A 19,297-nucleotide genomic window follows, 5' to 3' on the forward strand; every position below is an offset into this window, starting at 1 on the left:
CAGTTTGTTGTCAGACACACACCGAGGTTGCAGTTTATTAGACACACTCTGAGGTTGCAGTTTGTTGTTAGACACACACTGAGGCTGCAGTTTGTTAGACACACACTGAGGCTGCAGTTTGTTAGACACACACTGAGGCTGCAGTTTGTTGTTAGACACACACCGAGGTTGCAGGTTGTTAGACACACACTGAGGCTGCAGTTTGTTGTTAGACACACACTGAGGTTGCAGTTTGTTGTTAGACACACACTGAGGCTGCAGTTTGTTGTTAGACACACACTGAGGTTGCAGTTTGTTAGACACACACTGAGGTTGCAGTTTGTTGTTAGACACACACTGAGGCTGCAGTTTGTTAGACACACACTGAGGCTGCAGTTTGTTGTTAGACACACACTGAGGTTGCAGTTTGTTGTTAGACACACACTGAAGCTGCAGTTTGTTGTTAGACACACGCTGAGGTTGCAGATTGTTGTTAGACACACACTGAGGCTGCAGTTTGTTGTTCGACACACACCGAGGTTGCAGTTTGTGAGACACACACTGAGGCTGCAGTTTGTTGTTAGACGCACACTGAGGTTGCAGTTTGTTGTTAGACAAACACTGAGGCTGCAGTTTGTTGTTAGACACACACTGAGGTTGCAGTTTGTTGTTAGACAAACACTGAGGCTGCAGTTTGTTGTTAGACACACACTGAGGTTGCAGTTTGTTGTTAGACAAACACTGAGGCTGCAGTTTGTTGTTAGACACACACTGAGGTTGCAGTTTGTTCGACACACACTGAGGTTGCAGTTTGTTGTTAGACACACACTGAGGTTGCAGTTTGTTGTTCGACACACACAGGTTGCAGTTTGTTAGACACACACTGAGGCTGCAGTTTGTTGTTAGACACACACAGAGGCTGCAGTTTGTTAGACACACACTGAGGCTGCAGTTTGTTAGACACACACTGAGGTTGCAGTTTATTGTTAGACACAATCTGAGGCTGCAGTTTGTTGTTAGACACACACTGAGGCTGCAGTTTGTTGTTGGACACAATCTGAGGTTGCAGTTTGTTGTTAGACACACACTGAGGCTGCAGTTTGTTAGACACACACTGAGGCTGCAATTTGTTAGAGACGCACTGAGGCTGCAGTTTGTTGTCAGACACACACCGAGGTTGCAGTTTATTAGACACACTCTGAGGTTGCAGTTTGTTGTTAGACACACACTGAGGCTGCAGTTTGTTAGACACACACTGAGGCTGCAGTTTGTTAGACACACACTGAGGCTGCAGTTTGTTGTTAGACACACACCGAGGTTGCAGTTTGTTAGACACACACTGAGGCTGCAGTTTGTTGTTAGACACACACCGAGGTTGCAGTTTGTTAGACACACACTGAGGTTGCAGTTTGTTGTTCGACACACACCGAGGTTGCAGTTTGTGAGACACACACTGAGGCTGCAGTTTGTTGTTAGACGCACACTGAGGTTGCAGTTTGTTGTTCGACACACACCGAGGTTGCAGTTTGTGAGACACACACTGAGGCTGCAGTTTGTTGTTAGACACACACTGAGGTTGCAGTTTGTTGTTAGACAAACACTGAGGTTGCAGTTTGTTCGACACACACTGAGGTTGCAGTTTGTTGTTAGACACACACTGAGGTTGCAGTTTGTTGTTAGACACACACTGAGGTTGCAGTTTGTTCGACACACACTGAGGTTGCAGTTTGTTGTTAGACACACACTGAGGTTGCAGTTTGTTGTTCGACACACACAGGTTGCAGTTTGTTAGACACACACTGAGGCTGCAGTTTGTTGTTAGACACACACAGAGGCTGCAGTTTGTTAGACACACACTGAGGCTGCAGTTTGTTGTTGGACACAATCTGAGGTTGCAGTTTGTTGTTAGACACACACTGAGGCTGCAGTTTGTTAGACACACACTGAGGCTGCAATTTGTTAGAGACGCACTGAGGCTGCAGTTTGTTGTCAGACACACACCGAGGTTGCAGTTTATTAGACACACTCTGAGGTTGCAGTTTGTTGTTAGACACACACTGAGGCTGCAGTTTGTTAGACACACACTGAGGGTGCAGTTTGTTGTTAGACACACACTGAGGCTGCAGTTTGTTAGACACACACTGAGGGTGCAGTTTGTTGTTAGACACACACCGAGGTTGCAGTTTGTTAGACACACACTGAGGCTGCAGTTTGTTGTTAGACACACACTGAGGTTGCAGTTTGTTGTTAGACACACACTGAGGCTGCAGTTTGTTAGACACACACTGAGGCTGCAGTTTGTTGTTAGACACACACTGAGGTTGCAGTTTGTTGTTAGACACACACTGATGCTGCAGTTTGTTGTTAGACACACGCTGAGGTTGCAGATTGTTGTTAGACACACACTGAGGCTGCAGTTTGTTGTTCGACACACACCGAGGTTGCAGTTTGTGAGACACACACTGAGGCTGCAGTTTGTTGTTAGACGCACACTGAGGTTGCAGTTTGTTGTTAGACAAACACTGAGGCTGCAGTTTGTTGTTAGACACACACTGAGGTTGCAGTTTGTTGTTAGACAAACACTGAGGCTGCAGTTTGTTGTTAGACACACACTGAGGTTGCAGTTTGTTGTTAGACACACACTGAGGTTGCAGTTTGTTGTTAGACAAACACTGAGGCTGCAGTTTGTTGTTAGACACACACTGAGGCTGCAGTTTGTTGTTAGACACACACTGAGGTTGCAGTTTGTTCGACACACACTGAGGTTGCAGTTTGTTGTTAGACACACACTGAGGTTGCAGTTTGTTGTTCGACACACACAGGTTGCAGTTTGTTAGACACACACTGAGGCTGCAGTTTGTTGTTAGACACACACAGAGGCTGCAGTTTGTTAGACACACACTGAGGCTGCAGTTTGTTAGACACACACTGAGGCTGCAGTTTGTTGTTAGACACAGACTGAGTTTGCAGCTTGCTGTTGGACACACACTGAGGTTGCAGTTTGTTGTTAGACACACACTGAGGCTGCAGTTTGTTCGACACACACTGAGGTTGCAATTTGTTGTTGGACACACACTGAGGTTGCAGTTTGTTGTTAGACACACACTGAGGCTGCAGTTTTTTGTTAGACACACACTGAGGCTGCAGTTTGTTGTTGGACACACACTGAGTTTGCAGTTTGTTGTTAGACACACACTGAGGCTGCAGTTTGTTGTTGGACACACACTGAGTTAGCAGTTTGTTGTTAGACACACACTGAGGCTGCAGTTTTTTGTTAGACACACACTGAGGCTGCAGTTTGTTGTTAGACACAGACTGAAGCTGCAGTTTGTTGTTTGACACAGACTGAGGTAGCAGTTTGTTGTTAGACCACAGGCTGAGGTTGCAGTTTGTTGTTAGACACACAGTGAGGCTGCAGTTTGTTGTTAGACACAGACTGAGGCTGCAGTTTGTTGTTAGACACAGACTGAGGTTGCAGTTTGTTGTTAGAAACACACTGAGGTTGCAGTTTGTTGTTAGACACAGACTGAGGCTGCAGTTTGTTGTTAGACACACACTGAGGCTGCAGTTTGTTGTTAGACACACACTGAGGCTGCAGTTTGTTGTTGGACACACACTGAGGCTGCAGTTTGTTGTTAGACACACACTGAGGCTGCAGTTTGTTGTTAGACACTCAATGCAGCTGCAGTTTGTTGTTAGACACACACTGAGGCTGCAGTTTGTTGTTAGACACACACCGAGGCTGCAGTTTGTTAGACTGTGGTGAACCATCGTTGGTTCCCACTGGATCGTACTGGGCCAGGGCTGGCCAGCACTATGGGAATTTATATAGGTTACTGTGGGATTGTACTAATGTTGTTGTTGGGCTAGGGTGGGATTGATACACCTGTGGTTGTTACTGTTGTGGCACATCCCAGTCGGGCTCCGCCTCCTGGGAGAGGTATAAGACCCCCTGCTCGGACGGGACCCCTTCAGTCTGGGATAGTGTGTTAAAGTTCTGATAGTTCCATTGTTAGTTTATAAAAGCCTTCTTTTACCGTAGCTTTGAGCCTCGTGTCCAATTGATGCGCATCAATTTTATTAACTAAAATTAAACTCTCGACGGAAGAAAAAAAAGAAAGTAGAGTCTAGAGCAAATCCTCAAGCCATAACGTCTGACGCTAGATCCACGTGCGGTGGGCGCTTCTAACACCTTCGACCACTGGCTGAAGTGTTTTGAAGATTACCTGGCAGCCTCCGCAGCGGTCACCACAGATGATGACAGACTCCGGGTCCTCCATGCGAGGGTAAGCGACACAGTCTACCTCGCGATCCGTGCGGCCACCACTTACCCGAATGCCCTCGAGCTTCTAAAGAAGCACTATACAAAACCTCCTAACGAGATCCACGCTCGTTACCTCCTCGCTACACGACGTCGGCAGTCGGGCGAAACCATGGAGCACTACGCCAATGAGCTCTTGCAGCTAGCCAGGGGCTGTGACTGCAAAGCTGTGTCGGCTGAGCAGAGCATGTACGACCTCGCCCGGGATGCGTTTGTGGCCGGGGTCGGGTCTTCATACATCCGTCTCAAGCTGCTAGAAAAGGGGAATCTCAACCTGACCCAAGCCATGGAATGAGCTGAAATGCTTGAGGCAGCTTCGAAGAGCTTGGTCCTGTATCCGGAGGACCACGTGGAGACAACGTGGCAGGAGCAGTCGCAAATACCTCCTCGCCCCTCGGGCTTGAAGTGCGGTGTTATGGCGTGCTCCCATGTGGACCAGACGACGGCTGCAGCCCCATGCGGCCCGGGGTGCTTCTTCTGCGGAGGAGCCAAACATACACGACAAAAGTGTCCCGCTAAAGCGGTAGTCTGTACCGCATGCGGTAAAAAGTGGCATGATGCGAAGGTGTGCAGATCGAAGCCCAGGAACGGCAGTGCGGCCTGTGACCCTTCAGAATGGTGATCATCACCATCGTCGTCGAAGTACTCACGGGGTTCGTCCACGTGCGAGTCCAGGACGACGCCATTGCGGTCGACGGAGTCGGAGGAGGATGACCACCAGGGGTCGCTACGTTTGGAGCACTCACCCATGTGCGATTCATGGGGGCGGCCATTTTGGTCGACGATGACCATGAGCGACCAGCAGGGGTCCTCAGCATCGACCTCAGCTGCCTGCAGTGACGTTCACGGACCAATGGTGGCGTCGATCACCCTGGACCAGGCTAAGCCTCACAGGATTGATTGTTCGATGATGGATATACAGGTAAATGATCATGCAATTTATTGTCTGTTTGACAGCGGGAGCACTGAGAGCTTTATCCACCCTGACACGGTGAAGAGGTGTGGACTCCAGATTCAACCTGCCAAACAGACAATCTCTATGGCATCAAGGTACCGGTCTGTTGCTGTGCTAGGACGTTGTGTGGTAACTTTGAAAGTGCAAGGCACAATTTACGAGCGTTTCAGGCTCCTTGTGTTGCCGCATCTTTGCGCACCAATTCTCCTCGGACTAAACTTTATGGTCCACATGAAGAGTGTGATCCTACAGTACGGTGGGCCACTCCCTTCGCTGACAGTGGGAGAACAGCTGCAGTCTCCAAATTGTCCAAAGCGCCCCATCTGCAATCTTTCTACGTTAAAGATCACCACACCCTCTTTATTTCAGAATCTGGTACCAGGCTGCAAGCCCATCGCTACTAAAAGTAGGCGTTACAGCACTGAGGATCGGATCTTCATCAGATCTGAGGTTCAGCGACTCCTCAAAGAAGGGATCATACAGCCCAGTGTTAGTCCGTGGAGAGCACAGGTTGTGGTGGTCAAGTGCGGGAACAAACCCCGGATGGTCATTGATTACAGTCAGACCATTAATCGATATACGCAGCTGGATGCGTATCCCCTCCCGCGCATATCTGATATGGTCAATCAGATTGCGCAGTACCGGGTGTCCTCCACCATAGACCTTAAATCCGCCTACCACCAACTCCCCATTCGCCCAGAGGACCGACAATACACGGCCTTTGAGGCGGATGGTCGTCTGTATCATTTCCTTAGGGTTCCATTTGGTGTCACCAATGGGGTCTCGGTCTTCCAGAGTGCTATGGACCGAATGGTGGACCAGAACAGGCTGCGGGCTACCTTCCCGTACCTGGATAATGTCACCATCTGCGGCCGTGATCAGCAGGACCATGACACAAATCTCCAGAACTTCTTACGCACTGCATCTCGCCTGAATTTGACCTACAACAGGGAGAAGTGTGTATTCCGTACGCGCCGGTTAGCCATCCTGGGATACGTGGTGGAAAACGGGGTCATTGGCCCTGATCCAGACCGTATGCGCCCCCTTCCTGAACTTCCCTTGCCCGCTAGCGCAAAAGCACTGAGAAGATGCCTAGGCTTCTTCTCCTATTATGCGCAGTGGGTCCCCAACTACGCGGACAAAGCCCGTCCGCTTATCAAGTCCACGACTTTTCCACTCACGCCAGAGGCCCAATTGGCCTTCAAGGAATTGAAACACGACATCGCGAAAGCCACGATGCACGCGGTAGACGAATCCATCCCTTTTCAGGTGGAAAGCGATGCATCTGATTTCGCCCTGGCCGCCACACTTAACCAGGCGGGGAGGCCCGTCGCGTTTTTTTCCCGCACCCTCCAAGGCCCCGAAATTCGGCATTCGGCGGTGGAGAAGGAGGCCATTGTGGAGGCCGTCAGACACTGGCGCCATTACCTGGCGGGAAAGCGGTTCACCCTGATCACGGACCAGCGGTCCGTGGCGTTCATGTTCAACAACACGCAGAGGGGCAAGATCAAGAATGACAAGATCTTGCAGTGGAGAATTGAACTCTCCACCTATAACTACGATATCATGTATCATCCAGGGAAACTCAATGAGCCCTCGGATGCCCTCTCGCGCGGAACATGCGCTACTACGCAGGAGGATCGCTTGAACGCCCTCCATAATGATCTGTGCCATCCTGGGGTCACTCGGCTCTACCACTTTGTCAAAGCCCGCAACCTGCCTTACTCGGTGGAGGACGTCAGGTCGGTGACAAGGAGCTGTCGGATTTGCACGGAATGCAAACCGCACTTTTACCGACCTGACCGGGCACATTTGGTCAAGGCCACTCGCCCCTTCGAGAGGCTGAGTGTTGATTTTAAGGGCCCCCTTCCCTCAACAGATGGGAACGTGTACTTTCTGAACATAATAGATGAGTACTCCCGGTTCCCGTTTGTTGTCCCCTGCGCGGACACATCAGCTGCCACGGTGATCAAGGCATTCCGTGATCTTTTTACCCTGTTCGGGTACCCCAGCTATATCCATAGCGACAGGGGCTCGTCGTTCATGAGCAATGACTTGAGGCAATTCCTGCTCTCATACGGGATTGCCTCGAGTAGGACCACGAGTTACAACCCTAGGGGTAGTGGACAGGTGGAACGAGAGAATGCTACAGTCTGGAAGGCTGTCCTATTGGCGTTGAAGTCCAAAGGCCTTCCAGTCTCCCGTTGGCAGGAGGTCCTCCCTGATGCGCTTCACTCCATTCGCTCCCTCCTGTGTACGGCAACCAATGCTACTCCCCACGAGAGGATGTTCTCATTCCCTCGGAAGTCGTCCTCGGGGATATCTTTACCAGCCTGGTTGACGTACCCAGGACCCGTCCTTCTGCGGCGACATGTAAGGGCCCGCAAGTCCGACACCTTGGTCGAACAGGTCCACCTCCTCCACGCCAACCCTCAGTATGCCTATGTGGCATATCCTGATGGGCGAGAGTACACGGTCTCGATCCGAGACCTGGCGCCCACAGGGGACGTAGCAACTCCTGTCGCTCCCATACCCCCAGTGACGAATCCCTTATCCCTTATTTCTCCCCCGGACGTGGCGCGGACAGCACCGGGACCAGTGCTTAACAGTTTTACTCCAATGCACAGCTTGCCTGAGTCCCGAAGATAGTCGCCACCGCAGAATGTGTCAGGATCCCCTGCACTACCGTCTCATCAGGGTCAACCGGCCTGTGAGTCCGTGGGAGAACAGCTGGACGCCGTTTTGGGGAGAACGCCACCGCAAGCACCTACTCCGGTGTCACCGCCGGTATTGAGGAGGTCACAACGACGGTGCGGTCCTCCAGACCGTCTGAACTTATAATCTGTTGACATTTTAGTCTGTTTTCGTACCTCGCCGGCCTTTGTTCTCAAAGGAGGGGTGAATGTGGTGAACCATCGTTGGTTCCCACTGGATAGTACTGGGCCAGGGCTGGCCAGCACTATGGGAATGTATATAGGTTACTGTGGGATTGTACTAATGTTGTTGTTGGGCTAGGGTGGGATTGATACATCTGTGATCGTTACTGTTGTGGCACATCCCAGTCGGGCTCCGCCTCCTGGGAGAGGTATAAGACCCCCTGCTCGGACGGGACCCCTTCAGTCTGGGATAGTGTGTTAAAGTTCTGATAGTTCCATTGTTAGTTAATAAAAGCCTTTTACTGAAGCTTTGAGCCTCGTCTCCAATTGATGCGCATCATAGACACACACTGAGGCTGCAGTTTGTTGTTAGACACACACTGAGGCTGCAGTTTGTTGTTAGACACACACTGAGGTTGCAGTTTGTTGTTAGACACACACTGAGGCTGCAGTTTGTTGTTAGACACACACTGAGGCTGCAGTTTGTTGTTAGACACACACTGAGGCTGCAGTTTGTTGTTAGACACACACTGAGGCTGCAGTTTGTTGTTAGACACACACTGAGGCTGCAGTTTGTTGTTAGACACACACTGAGGGTGCAGTTTGTTGTTAGACACACACTGAGGTTGCAGTTTGTTGTTAGACACACACTGAGGCTGCAGTTTGTTGTTAGACACACACTGAGGGTGCAGTTTGTTGTTAGACACACACTGAGGTTGCAGTTTGTTGTTAGACACACACTGAGGCTGCAGTTTCTTAGACACACACTGAGGGTTGTAGCTTTTTGTGATACACAGAATGAGGTTGCAGTTTGTTATTAGTCTTACACTGTGGCTGTACTTTGTTGTTGGACTCACATTGAGCCTGCAGTTTGTTGTTAGACATATCCTGAGGCTGCAGTTTGTTGTTTGACACACACTTCGGTCCTCCACCTCCAGGTCAGGATTAGCAACAGAAAACCTACACAGTGTACACGCATGCACTGATCTTCCAAAATAACTATTGAATCAAAAAAAAATTAACCTTGGATTATTGCGGAGAAGATTTTCTTGGGAAGGAATGGATCGAAGAGCCTCACACCCAAGCACTGTGTTGCTGATCAAGATTGCTCAATCTATTCTGCTCTCATGTACATTTGAAGCCTTCATCTCTATTTCCATACCAAAAGTGGCTGTGACATTTTGATGCTGCAGTAACAGTTTTTGCAATCACAGATCACAAAAGAAAAAAGTTTTACTTCTCCACCAAGGAGGTGAAGATTTGGTAGATCTATTTAAGACATGCCTGTGCAAGTTGAAAACGACTGTGGCCCAGCAAAATATCCTTAACAACCAATTGCACGCTCAAGAAAAGTACAATAGATGAAGCAATTGTCTTCCAATGTACTCAGTAGGAAAAAAGGAAGACAGTTGTCTAATATTGCACGTGTGTGTGACTTTGGTTATATTTGTTTGGATAAACAACATGGTGCAACCATTTTATACACCACATGGAACAAGGCCTGAATTTTCAGTAGCGCTTGACACCCACCATCCTGAGAGTTAGTGGGGAATGCATCCCTGTTGACTCTGACAGGCCTGCAGCCATTTTATGCTCAATTGAGCAGGCGTGTCTGCCATTCAACCTTGGGACGAAGTCCTGTCTGATTGGCCAGCAGCACTCCAGCCCCTCCAGGTGCAATGCTGCAGTGACTGGAATAGGTACTGTGGTGCCATGCCTCAGCCCAAGTCTCAGGACCACACCTCAGTAAGTACCAGGGGACCCAGGGTGGGAGGGTAGGGGGAGGTGAGTGATCCTGGTGTCAGGGATAGGCCAGAGGTGGAGGGAGAGCCGGAGCTTTCAGTTTCCTGAGAGGAGGTCACCCCAAATCTGAACAGACCTTCAAATTGAGGCACCCCCCTCCCCATTTTCCCACCTGAGACTGCAAATATTTTCTATTTGGCACCATGTTCCAACTTACTGCGTGGGAAAAAGCCCTTAAGTGACCATTTCATGGACACTTAAGGACTTTATTCAGGGAAAGAGCCAGCTTCCCGTCCAAGGCCCTACCCGCTCCACCTCAAAATTGCATGTGTCAGGGCAGGCAGAATCCTGGAGGATATCCTGTCCGTGCAATTTTACATCTCACAACCCATCAGCTGGGGGGAGGGGAGTGGGGTTTGTGTGTGTGTGTGGGGGGGGGGGGGGGGGGGTGGTTAATGAGGAACTTAAAAATTCTGGCCATGGTGTCAGAAGTCAAAGGACATCAACTGCAGGGTGCATCGTTGTAGCTTTGAATTTTCCAGTGCTTGCACCTTAGAAGATGAAGAGAGATTTGAGATTGAATTGGAAAATCTTCCGCCTCAATGGCAGAATTGTGAGATTACCACAGAGGTGAAGAAAAAAATCATGTGTCTGTGTGGGGTTTCCTCTGGGTGCTTCAGTTTCTTCCCACAGTCCAAAGATGCGCAGGTTAGGTGGATTGGCCATGTTAAATTGTCCCTTAGTTGTTTCAGGATGTATGGAACATAAGAACTAGGAGCAGGAGTAGGCCATCTGGCCCCTCAAGCCTGCTCCGCCATTCAATAAGATCATGGTTGATTTTTTTCGGGGACTCAACTCCACTTACCCGCCCGCTCACCATGACCCTTAATTCCTTTACTTTTCAACAATTTATCTGTCCTTGCCTTAAAAACATTCGATGAGGTAGCCTCAACTGCTTCACTGGGCAGGGAATTCCACAGATTCACAACTCTTTTGGGTGAAGAAGTTCCTCCTCAACTCGGTTCTAAATCTGCTCCCCCTGATTTTGGGGCCATGGTCCCAAGTTCTAGTTTCACCTGCCAGCAGAAACAACTTCCCTGCTTCTATCTTGTCCCTTCATAATCTTATATGTTTCTATAAGATTTCTCCTCATTCTTCTGAATTCCAATGAGTATAGTCCCAGTCTACTCAGTCTCTCCTCATAAGCCAACCCTCTCAACTCCGGAATCAATCCAGTGAATCTCCTCCAGAGCCAGTATATCATTTCTCAAGTAAGGAGACCAAAACTGTACATAGTACGTCAGGCGTGGCCTCACCAGCACCTTATACAGATGCAACATAACCTCCCTTTTTTAAACTCCATCCCTCTGGCAGGACAAAATTCCATTTGCCTTCTTAGTTACCTGCTGCACCTGCAAACCAGCTCCTTGTGATTCATGCACAAGGACACCTGTCCTTCACGAACCAATGCTGCGTCTTCCCAGTGGGACAATATACATCCAAATGTCTCACTATTTCTTCCTTGATGATAGGCTACCACGGCTATATTCACGGCCGGGTGTCCCTGGAGAGGGAGCATGCAGTGTCCGAGGGCACCATTGATGCGTTCCGTGCACATTGGGCATCTCAGGGGCTGGGATGTATTATTGACCCCCTTAATCATATTTTAATTTGATGTTTTAAGTTTCCTTTTCGCTTTGTTTTTTGTTTTGGGCGGTTCCCCCTCCTTTTAGGGAGCTGCCCCTTTTGCGTTGTCCCTGAGTTAGTTTGATTTTGTTTATTTGGTTGGACACTAAAAGATGTCCTTGATGATAGGCTAGGGGGATTAGCGAGGTAAATATGTGGGGTTACAGGGATAGGTCCTGAGTAAAATGCTCTTTCGAAGAGTCCGCCAGTGCAGACTTGATGGGCCCAATGGTCACCTTCTGCATTGTAGGGAGTTTATGAAATAAGAGTAGCAACTCTGTTGTCAGTGCTTGGGAAATGGTGCTGCAAGCTGTTCCACATTCAAGACTTTACTAAGGAGCAGGAAAGCCAGGCTTGTGTCCTTAAACTTGTCTTTATTGATTACTTACAAGACAAGAGAACACAAAATATGAAGGAAATGTTCCAGGCCAGTCTCTTTGCCTACAGGCAGGCAAAGCTGAGGGTGATTTGGCCAGTGGAGGTGAGAGCCATGCAAATTGTATGTGTGTGTCCTCCCATGCCAATGTTGGAGATGGTGAATTGCCCATTGCAGATGCCAAATGTGGCGTTCTAAGCATGTTGGAGAAAACTTCATTGATGGAGGTGGACTTAATATAATGAGCAGCTAGCATATGATAGCGCACAAAAAAGATACTGGGCCAGTGGTTCAGCTCATATAGTTTCTGATATTGTCCTGTAACTGCATATGCACCCGCACTGATCAAGGATTACACAAATTATATTCTGTTGTGCTCCCACATATCACATCACTGCATGCCAGTCCCTTCCTCCACCCAGCCCTGAACCACCAGAGCTGGAACATCCCTCGGGCATCAGAAGGAGGAAGAAAAGGTATTTAAGAAAGCACTGTCCATATTAATATCCCACAAGCCTCCAGCACTGATACCAACACTGCAGAGTGAGGTAGCATGTATTTCCAGTTGGTTGTAAGTGGGGAAGTGTAGGAGGAGGTACCTGAGTCAAAAACATCTGTGCACAGCCCCTCTCGGAAGAATGAGGGCAGTGACGGTGTGCTTAAGTTGACATTGAGGTTGGGCCACAGGAGTCACTTTATGGAGCACAGTACATGGGTCAGCAGAAGACGTGAGAACATTTGGCAGAGTTTCCCCAAGACAATGCGCACTCGGGCACTGCGAGTGCAGGAGTCATTGTGGTTATGAGCTTGACCTTGTCTCAGGGCTCAACCACATGAGCTCTAACCATGTTAGACTGGCCAATTACATGGAGAGATGCATGCAGCATCACTCGGAGTGGATAGAAGAGCAGTGTGACTCCCTGCAATGGATACAAGGCTCACTTAGAAACCTGGAGCCAACAGTTCAGCAATTTGTTCTTTTTTAAAATTGTTATTCTGCTCGCCTACACTTCAGTACAAAAGGTTATTGCGCTCTCCATCCGAGTGCCATGGATCCAATGCGGATAGAACACTTTTCTATTTCAACTGAAAATCATTCCTGGAAATCCAGTTGTTTCAGATTGTTAAATTGATGAAGGTTTGGTTGTGAATTAACCTCAAGTTTCTTGTATTGAAAATAAATATCATTTGGTTGATGTACAGAAACTTAACTGTATATTACCAATGTGCGAGAAAGAGTTAAAATCTGCTATATTTTGCAATAAAATCCCATTGCGATGATCACTGGGTCTGATTTAAATTGTTGTCAATGGCATTACAACATCTGGATGTTTTCCATGAATAATTGTCAATCTCAACAAAATACTTTTCCTTCTCCAATTTTCTGTCAGACACAGACGTTTGGTGTATTTGCGCTATGCCCCTTGCCAGCTCAGCAGAGTGCACTTAGCATTAATCTTCTAAATCAGACCACCCTGCTTTTTCACCCTGAAGACAATATATAAAGAAAACAGAAAGTTGAGGGAAAATAAGCAGTGACCAATAAGCAAGGGTTTCTCTTAAATGATGCTACCATTTCTGGCATTTTTTTATACATTAAATTGATTTGCTGTCATTTAACGTGTCTAATTAATACATTTATTCAAATCCATTTCAAGATTAGAAATTTCTCATGTACTGGTCTCCTAGAGAGACCATCACATGTTACAATACAACTACATGCGTCTTCTTTTATAATGTGTGTAAACAGGAGAAAAGCTTAAGTAGATCCCCACAGTGCTCAACTGTTGAGTTGGCCATTGATCATTCTCTCTTCATTTTTTCATTGGCAGAAATATAGGGCCAGATTTTCAATCACCAGTGGGGGTGAGGTCGGCTGGTGTCACACTTGGAAAATAGCATTCCCGGATGGTGTGTCAGCCTTCTGACACCTCCATAATTTTCAAAACAAGGACGGAAAATAGAGGGAATGTGGAAACCCTTATGCCTCTAATTAACTATGTCAAACTTCTTGAACAGCTTATTAACTGGCTGGAGATGGACAGAGGAAATTTTCAAATCAAGAGGATGAGAGGGGCATACAATCTGGGGGACATTAATGCACAGCTATCGGAAGCACAGCACTATTGCTATTGCTGGTCTAAAGCTTTGGAAAGAAAGAGAAATTCTAACTGAGATGCTCAAGCAGTTGCACAAAGTTTCAATTGTTTGAGCTGAGCAGAAAAAGAACCTTATGACTGACTACTTGGGCATGGTGATTTGATCTCACGTCTGCTCCATTTTGCAAGCTCAGTCATGGCAGCTGTCTATCAGATTCACTCTTCAGGGCCAGTGCCACAAGTTGGACACTCAGCTCAGGCCAAATTAGGAGCTTTGCATATAAAAATAATACCACATCAGTGAAGCCGGAGCTGCATGGGGTCGGGATCTATGAATGATCCAGGCATCAGGTGCCTGAATCCAGATTGAAAATCCAGCTCCTTGGTTTCCAAATTTTTATTTTGTAAGTTTAAAGGTTATGTAAGTAAAGCAAAATGGGACATTCACCATCACCCCCAGTACAGAAAAATGCCTGGCTCAAAAAGAGCTGCATTTTGAGTTGACTGTATTTGTTCAATTGTACTGAATTGACACAGTACAAATCAAATTAAAGCTGTGAGTACTGTTGCAAAAGTTTCAAAAGACATTGAACAGCATCATTATGGGTTCAATTCCAGCATGGGGTCGTTGTCTGTATGGAGTCTGCACGTTCTTCCCGTGTGTGTGTGGATTTCCTCCGGGTGCTCCGGTTTCCTCCCACAGGCCAAAGATGTGCAGGTTAGGTCGATTGCCCTTAGTGTCACAGGGATCAGCAATGTAAATACTTGGGGATAGGCCTGGGTGGGACTGTTGTCGGTGAAGGCTTCATGGGCTGAATGGCAGCTTCCTGCACTGTAGGGATTAATGCGGTGATGCACCATTGATTACACAAAGACTCGTTGTTGTGAAATAACAGGCTTTTATTAACAAAGAACTGGAGCACTCCCGAACCAATAGCTAATCCGAACTGAGGCAAAAGGGGCGGAGAGCAGTCACCTTTATACCCCGAGAAGGGCAGAGCCCCGGATTGAGGCAGCAGGGGCGTGTCCAGGGATATCCCATAAACTATCACATAAACAGACAACTACAGTGGTTCACCACATTCACCCTCTGTTTAAAAAAAAGGTTAGGCGGGGGCGAGGTGGTGGAACGACAGTCACAGAGTTACAAGTTCAGTCTCTCCGGGGGCTTGATCTGCCGCTGCGACCGCCGCAGTGTCGGCCGTGATGCCGGTTCAGGAGGCCGCGGTGATGAGTCAGACGCCAGTACATAACCGGTGAAGCCGTCCGTAGCGCCTTCAGACTGCCGGGTGTGTGGAGGCTGCTCCTGGGGCTCAGGTGTGCCGTACACGGGGGCTAGATGAGCGTGCTGCGACCCTGGTGCATCATGGGCAATGTTGGGAGCTGGGGGTGAGGGGCCGTGGGATGTAGTACCTGCGGGGGCCAGATCGCAAATGGAGACCGTGTCCTCCCGCCCGTCGTGATACGCCACATAGACATATTGGGGGTTGGCGTGGAGGAGCCGGACCGTTTCGACCAGGGGGTCCGATTTATGGGTCCGCACGTGCTTCCGGAGCAGGACAGGGCCTGGGGACGTCAGCCACGACGGTAGTGAGGTCCCCGAGGAGGACATCCTGGGAAAACAAACATTCGTTCATGAGGGGTGGCGTTGGTAGCTGTGCACAGCAGTGACCTAATTGAGTGTAGCGCGTCAGGGAGGACCTCTTGCCAGTGGGAGACTGGAAGACCCTTAGACCGGAGAGCTAATAAAACGGCCTTCCAGACTGTCGCACACTCCCTCTCCACCTGTCCGTTCCCCCTGGGGTTGTAGCTGGTGGTCCTACTCGAGGCTATGCCTTTGGAGAGTGGGTACTGGCACAGCTCGTCCCTCATAAAAGAGGAACCCCGGTCGCTATGAATATAGCTGGGGAAACCAAGCAGGGCGAAGAGGCTGTGCAGGGCCCTGACGACCGTGGCCGAGGTCATATCCGGGCAGGGGACAGCAAAGGGGAATTGCGAATATTCATCAATGACGTTGAGGAAGTATACGTTGCGGTCAGAGGAGGGGAGGGGGCCTTTGAAGTCAACACTCAGGCATTCGAAAGGGCGGGTGGCTTTGATGAGGTGCGCTCTGTCTGGCTGATAGAAGTGCAGCTTGCACTCCACGCAGACTTGGCAGTGCCTGGTTACAGACCTGACTTCCTCGATGGAATAGGGCAGGTTCCGGGCCGTGATGAAGTGGAAGAACCTGGTAACCCCCGGGTGGCAGAGGTCATCGTGGAGAGTCTGTAACCGGTCTAGGTTCGCGCTGGCACAGGTCCCCCGGGACAGGGCATCTGGGGGCTCATTGAGCTTCCCGGGCCGGTATAAAATGTCGTAATTGTAGGTGGAGAGCTCGATCATCCACCTCAAAATCTTATTGTTCTTGATTTTGCCCCGCTGCGCGTTACTGAACATAAAGGCAACCCACCGTTGGTCCGTGAGCAGGGTGAATCGTTTGTCAGCTAAGTAGTGGCGCCAGTGCCGCACAGCCTCCACGATGGCTTGTGCCTCTTTTTCGACAGACGAGTGTCGAATTTCAGGGCCCTGGAGGGTGCGTGAGAAGGCGGCCACGGGTCTGCCTGCCTGGTTAAGAGTGGCGGCGAGGGCAAAGTCAGACGCATCGCTCTCCACCTGAAATGGGGTGGATTCGTCTACAGCGTGCATCGTGGCCTTCACGATATCCGCTTTGATGCGGTCAAAGGCCAGCCGAGCCTCCGCCGCTAGGGGAAATGATGTGGATTTGATGAACGGACGGGCTTTGTCTGCATAATTGGGGACCCACTGGGCGTAGTACGAGAAGAAGCCTAGGCATCTCCTCAGCGCTTTGAGGGTGGTGGGGAGGGGAAGTTCCAGGAGGGAACGCATGCAGTCAGGATCGGGGCCGATGACCCCGTTCTCCACAACACAACCAAGGATGGCGAGGAATACGCACTTCTCCTTATTATAGGTCAGGTTGAGTAGTGCCGCGGTGTGGAGGAATTTGTGGAGGTTGGCGTTGTGGTCCTGCTGATCATGGCCGCAGATGGTGACATTATCCAGGTATGGGAAGGTGGCCCGCAGTCCGTCCTGGTCCACCATTCGGTCCATCTCACGGTGGAAAACTGAGACCCCATTGGGGACGCCGAAGGGGACCCAAAGGAAGCGGTAGAGACGGCCATCCGCCTCGAAGGCAGTGTATTGATGGTCTTCCGGGCGGATAGGGAGCTGGTGGTTTGCAGACCTCAAATCAATGGTGGAGAACACCCGATATTGTGCAATCTGATTGACCATGTCAGAGATGCGGGGAAGGGGATACGCGTCCAGCTGCGTGTACCGGTTGATGGTCTGACTGTAGTCAATGACCATGTGATGTTTCTCCCCAGTCTTAACAACTACCACTTGGGCTCTCCAGGGACTGGTACTGGCCTCAATGATCTCCTCCCCGAGGAGGCGTCGCACCTCGGACTTGATGAACGCTCTATCTCCAGCGCTGTACCGTCTGCTTTTGGTGGCAATGGGCTTGCAGTCGGGGGTGAGGTGCTCAAAGAGCGCGGGAGGGGCGACTTTAAGGGTCGAGAGACCACAGGTGGTGCGCGGTGGCTGGTCTGTTAGCTGTGGATTTTGGACGGAGATTGGGGGAAAAGGCCCATTATACACCATGGTGACGCTCCCAAGGTGGCACATGAAATCTAGCCCCAGTAGTACGGCAGCGCAGAGCTGTGGCAGCACGAGGAGCCTACACTTGTCGTACACCGTGCCCTGTACAGTCAGAGTTGCTACACAGTAGCCGAGGACATTCACTGATTGGGACGTCGAAGCCATAGAGATTGATTGCTGCATTGGCAGTACTGGCAGTGCGTAGCGCCACACCGTGTTAGGGTGGATGAAACTCTCCGTACTCCCACTGTCAAATAAGCAGTTAGTAGTGTGGCCGTTTACCTTGATGTCCATAGTGGACCAGGCGAGTTGGTGAGGCCTGGACTGGTCCAACGCGACCGAGGCCACCATCGGATTAGGCGATGCGGTGGACGGTTCCCAAAATGGCGGCCCCGTGACTCGGCTGAAGTCACCCAAGATGGCGGCTCCCATGGGTCGCACGTGGCTGATGGTGTCCAAGATGGCGGCCTCCGTGGGTCGTACGCGGCCGATGGCGTCCACAATGGCGGCTCCTGCGGATCGCACACGGCCGATGGCGTCATAGACCATGCCTCCTGCGGATCGCATGTGGCGCTGCTGGGCCTGGGGGCTGATTTTGCCCTGCAAACTTTCAGGTAATGACCCTTCTTACCGCAGCCAGAGCAGATCGCGTCTTTCGCTGGGTAGCGTCGTCATGGGTGCTTCTCCAGGCCACAGAAGTAGAACCTCGGGCCTCCGGAGACTGCTGCAGTGGTCAGTTCGACGTCGGAATGGGGCGTGGCGTAGGTTTGCGGCCCTCCCAGGTACAGAGATGGCTGCGGTCGCGGTGTCCATGGTGAGCCCTCGTGGTCGGGGGTGTAGGCCTCGAGGTTCCGGAAAGCCACCTCCAGCGAGACGGCAAGTTCCACAGTTTTCTTCAGGTCCAGCCCACCTTGTTCCAGCAGACGCTGCCGGATATAGGTCGACCTGATGCCCGCGACAAAGGCATCTCTGATCAGATCGTAGGCGTTTTGGGCGGCTGAAACGGCCTTGCAGCTGCAGGCTCTGCCGAGTGCACGCAGTTCGCGCAGGAATTGCTCAGTCGATTCCCCGGGCTGCTGTCTGCGAGTGGCCAGCAGGTGTCTGGCGTAGACCTCGTTCGGCTGCCGGTCGTCTGGCTCTTGAGGAGATCGATTGCCTCCTGGTAAGTCTCTGCGTCTCGGATCAGCGCGAAGACGTGAGCGCTGACGCGGGCGTGGAGCACATGCAGTTTGTCGATGTCGGTTATGACGACGGAGGAGGAGGAGGCGATGAAGGTCTCAAAACAGCACAGCCAGTGATCAAAAGAGTTAGAGGCGCCAACAGCCTGTGGATCCAAATCCAATTTGTCAGGTTTCAGGAGTTGCTCCATCCCAAAATTTTTGTTCATAAAATTGATGCACCATTGATTACGCAAAGACTCGTTGTTGCGAAATAACAGGCTTTTATTAACAAAGAACTGGAGCACTCCCGAACCGATAGCTAATCCGAACTGAGGCAAAAGGGGTGGAGAGCAGTCACCTTTATACCCCGAGGAGGGCGGAGCGCCGGATTGAGACAGCAGGGGCGTGTCCAGGCATATCACATAAACTATCACATAAACAGACA

The sequence above is a fragment of the Mustelus asterias genome, chromosome 1 (assembly GCF_964213995.1).
Source record: "Mustelus asterias chromosome 1, sMusAst1.hap1.1, whole genome shotgun sequence".
Taxonomy (NCBI): Eukaryota; Metazoa; Chordata; class Chondrichthyes; order Carcharhiniformes; family Triakidae; genus Mustelus; species Mustelus asterias.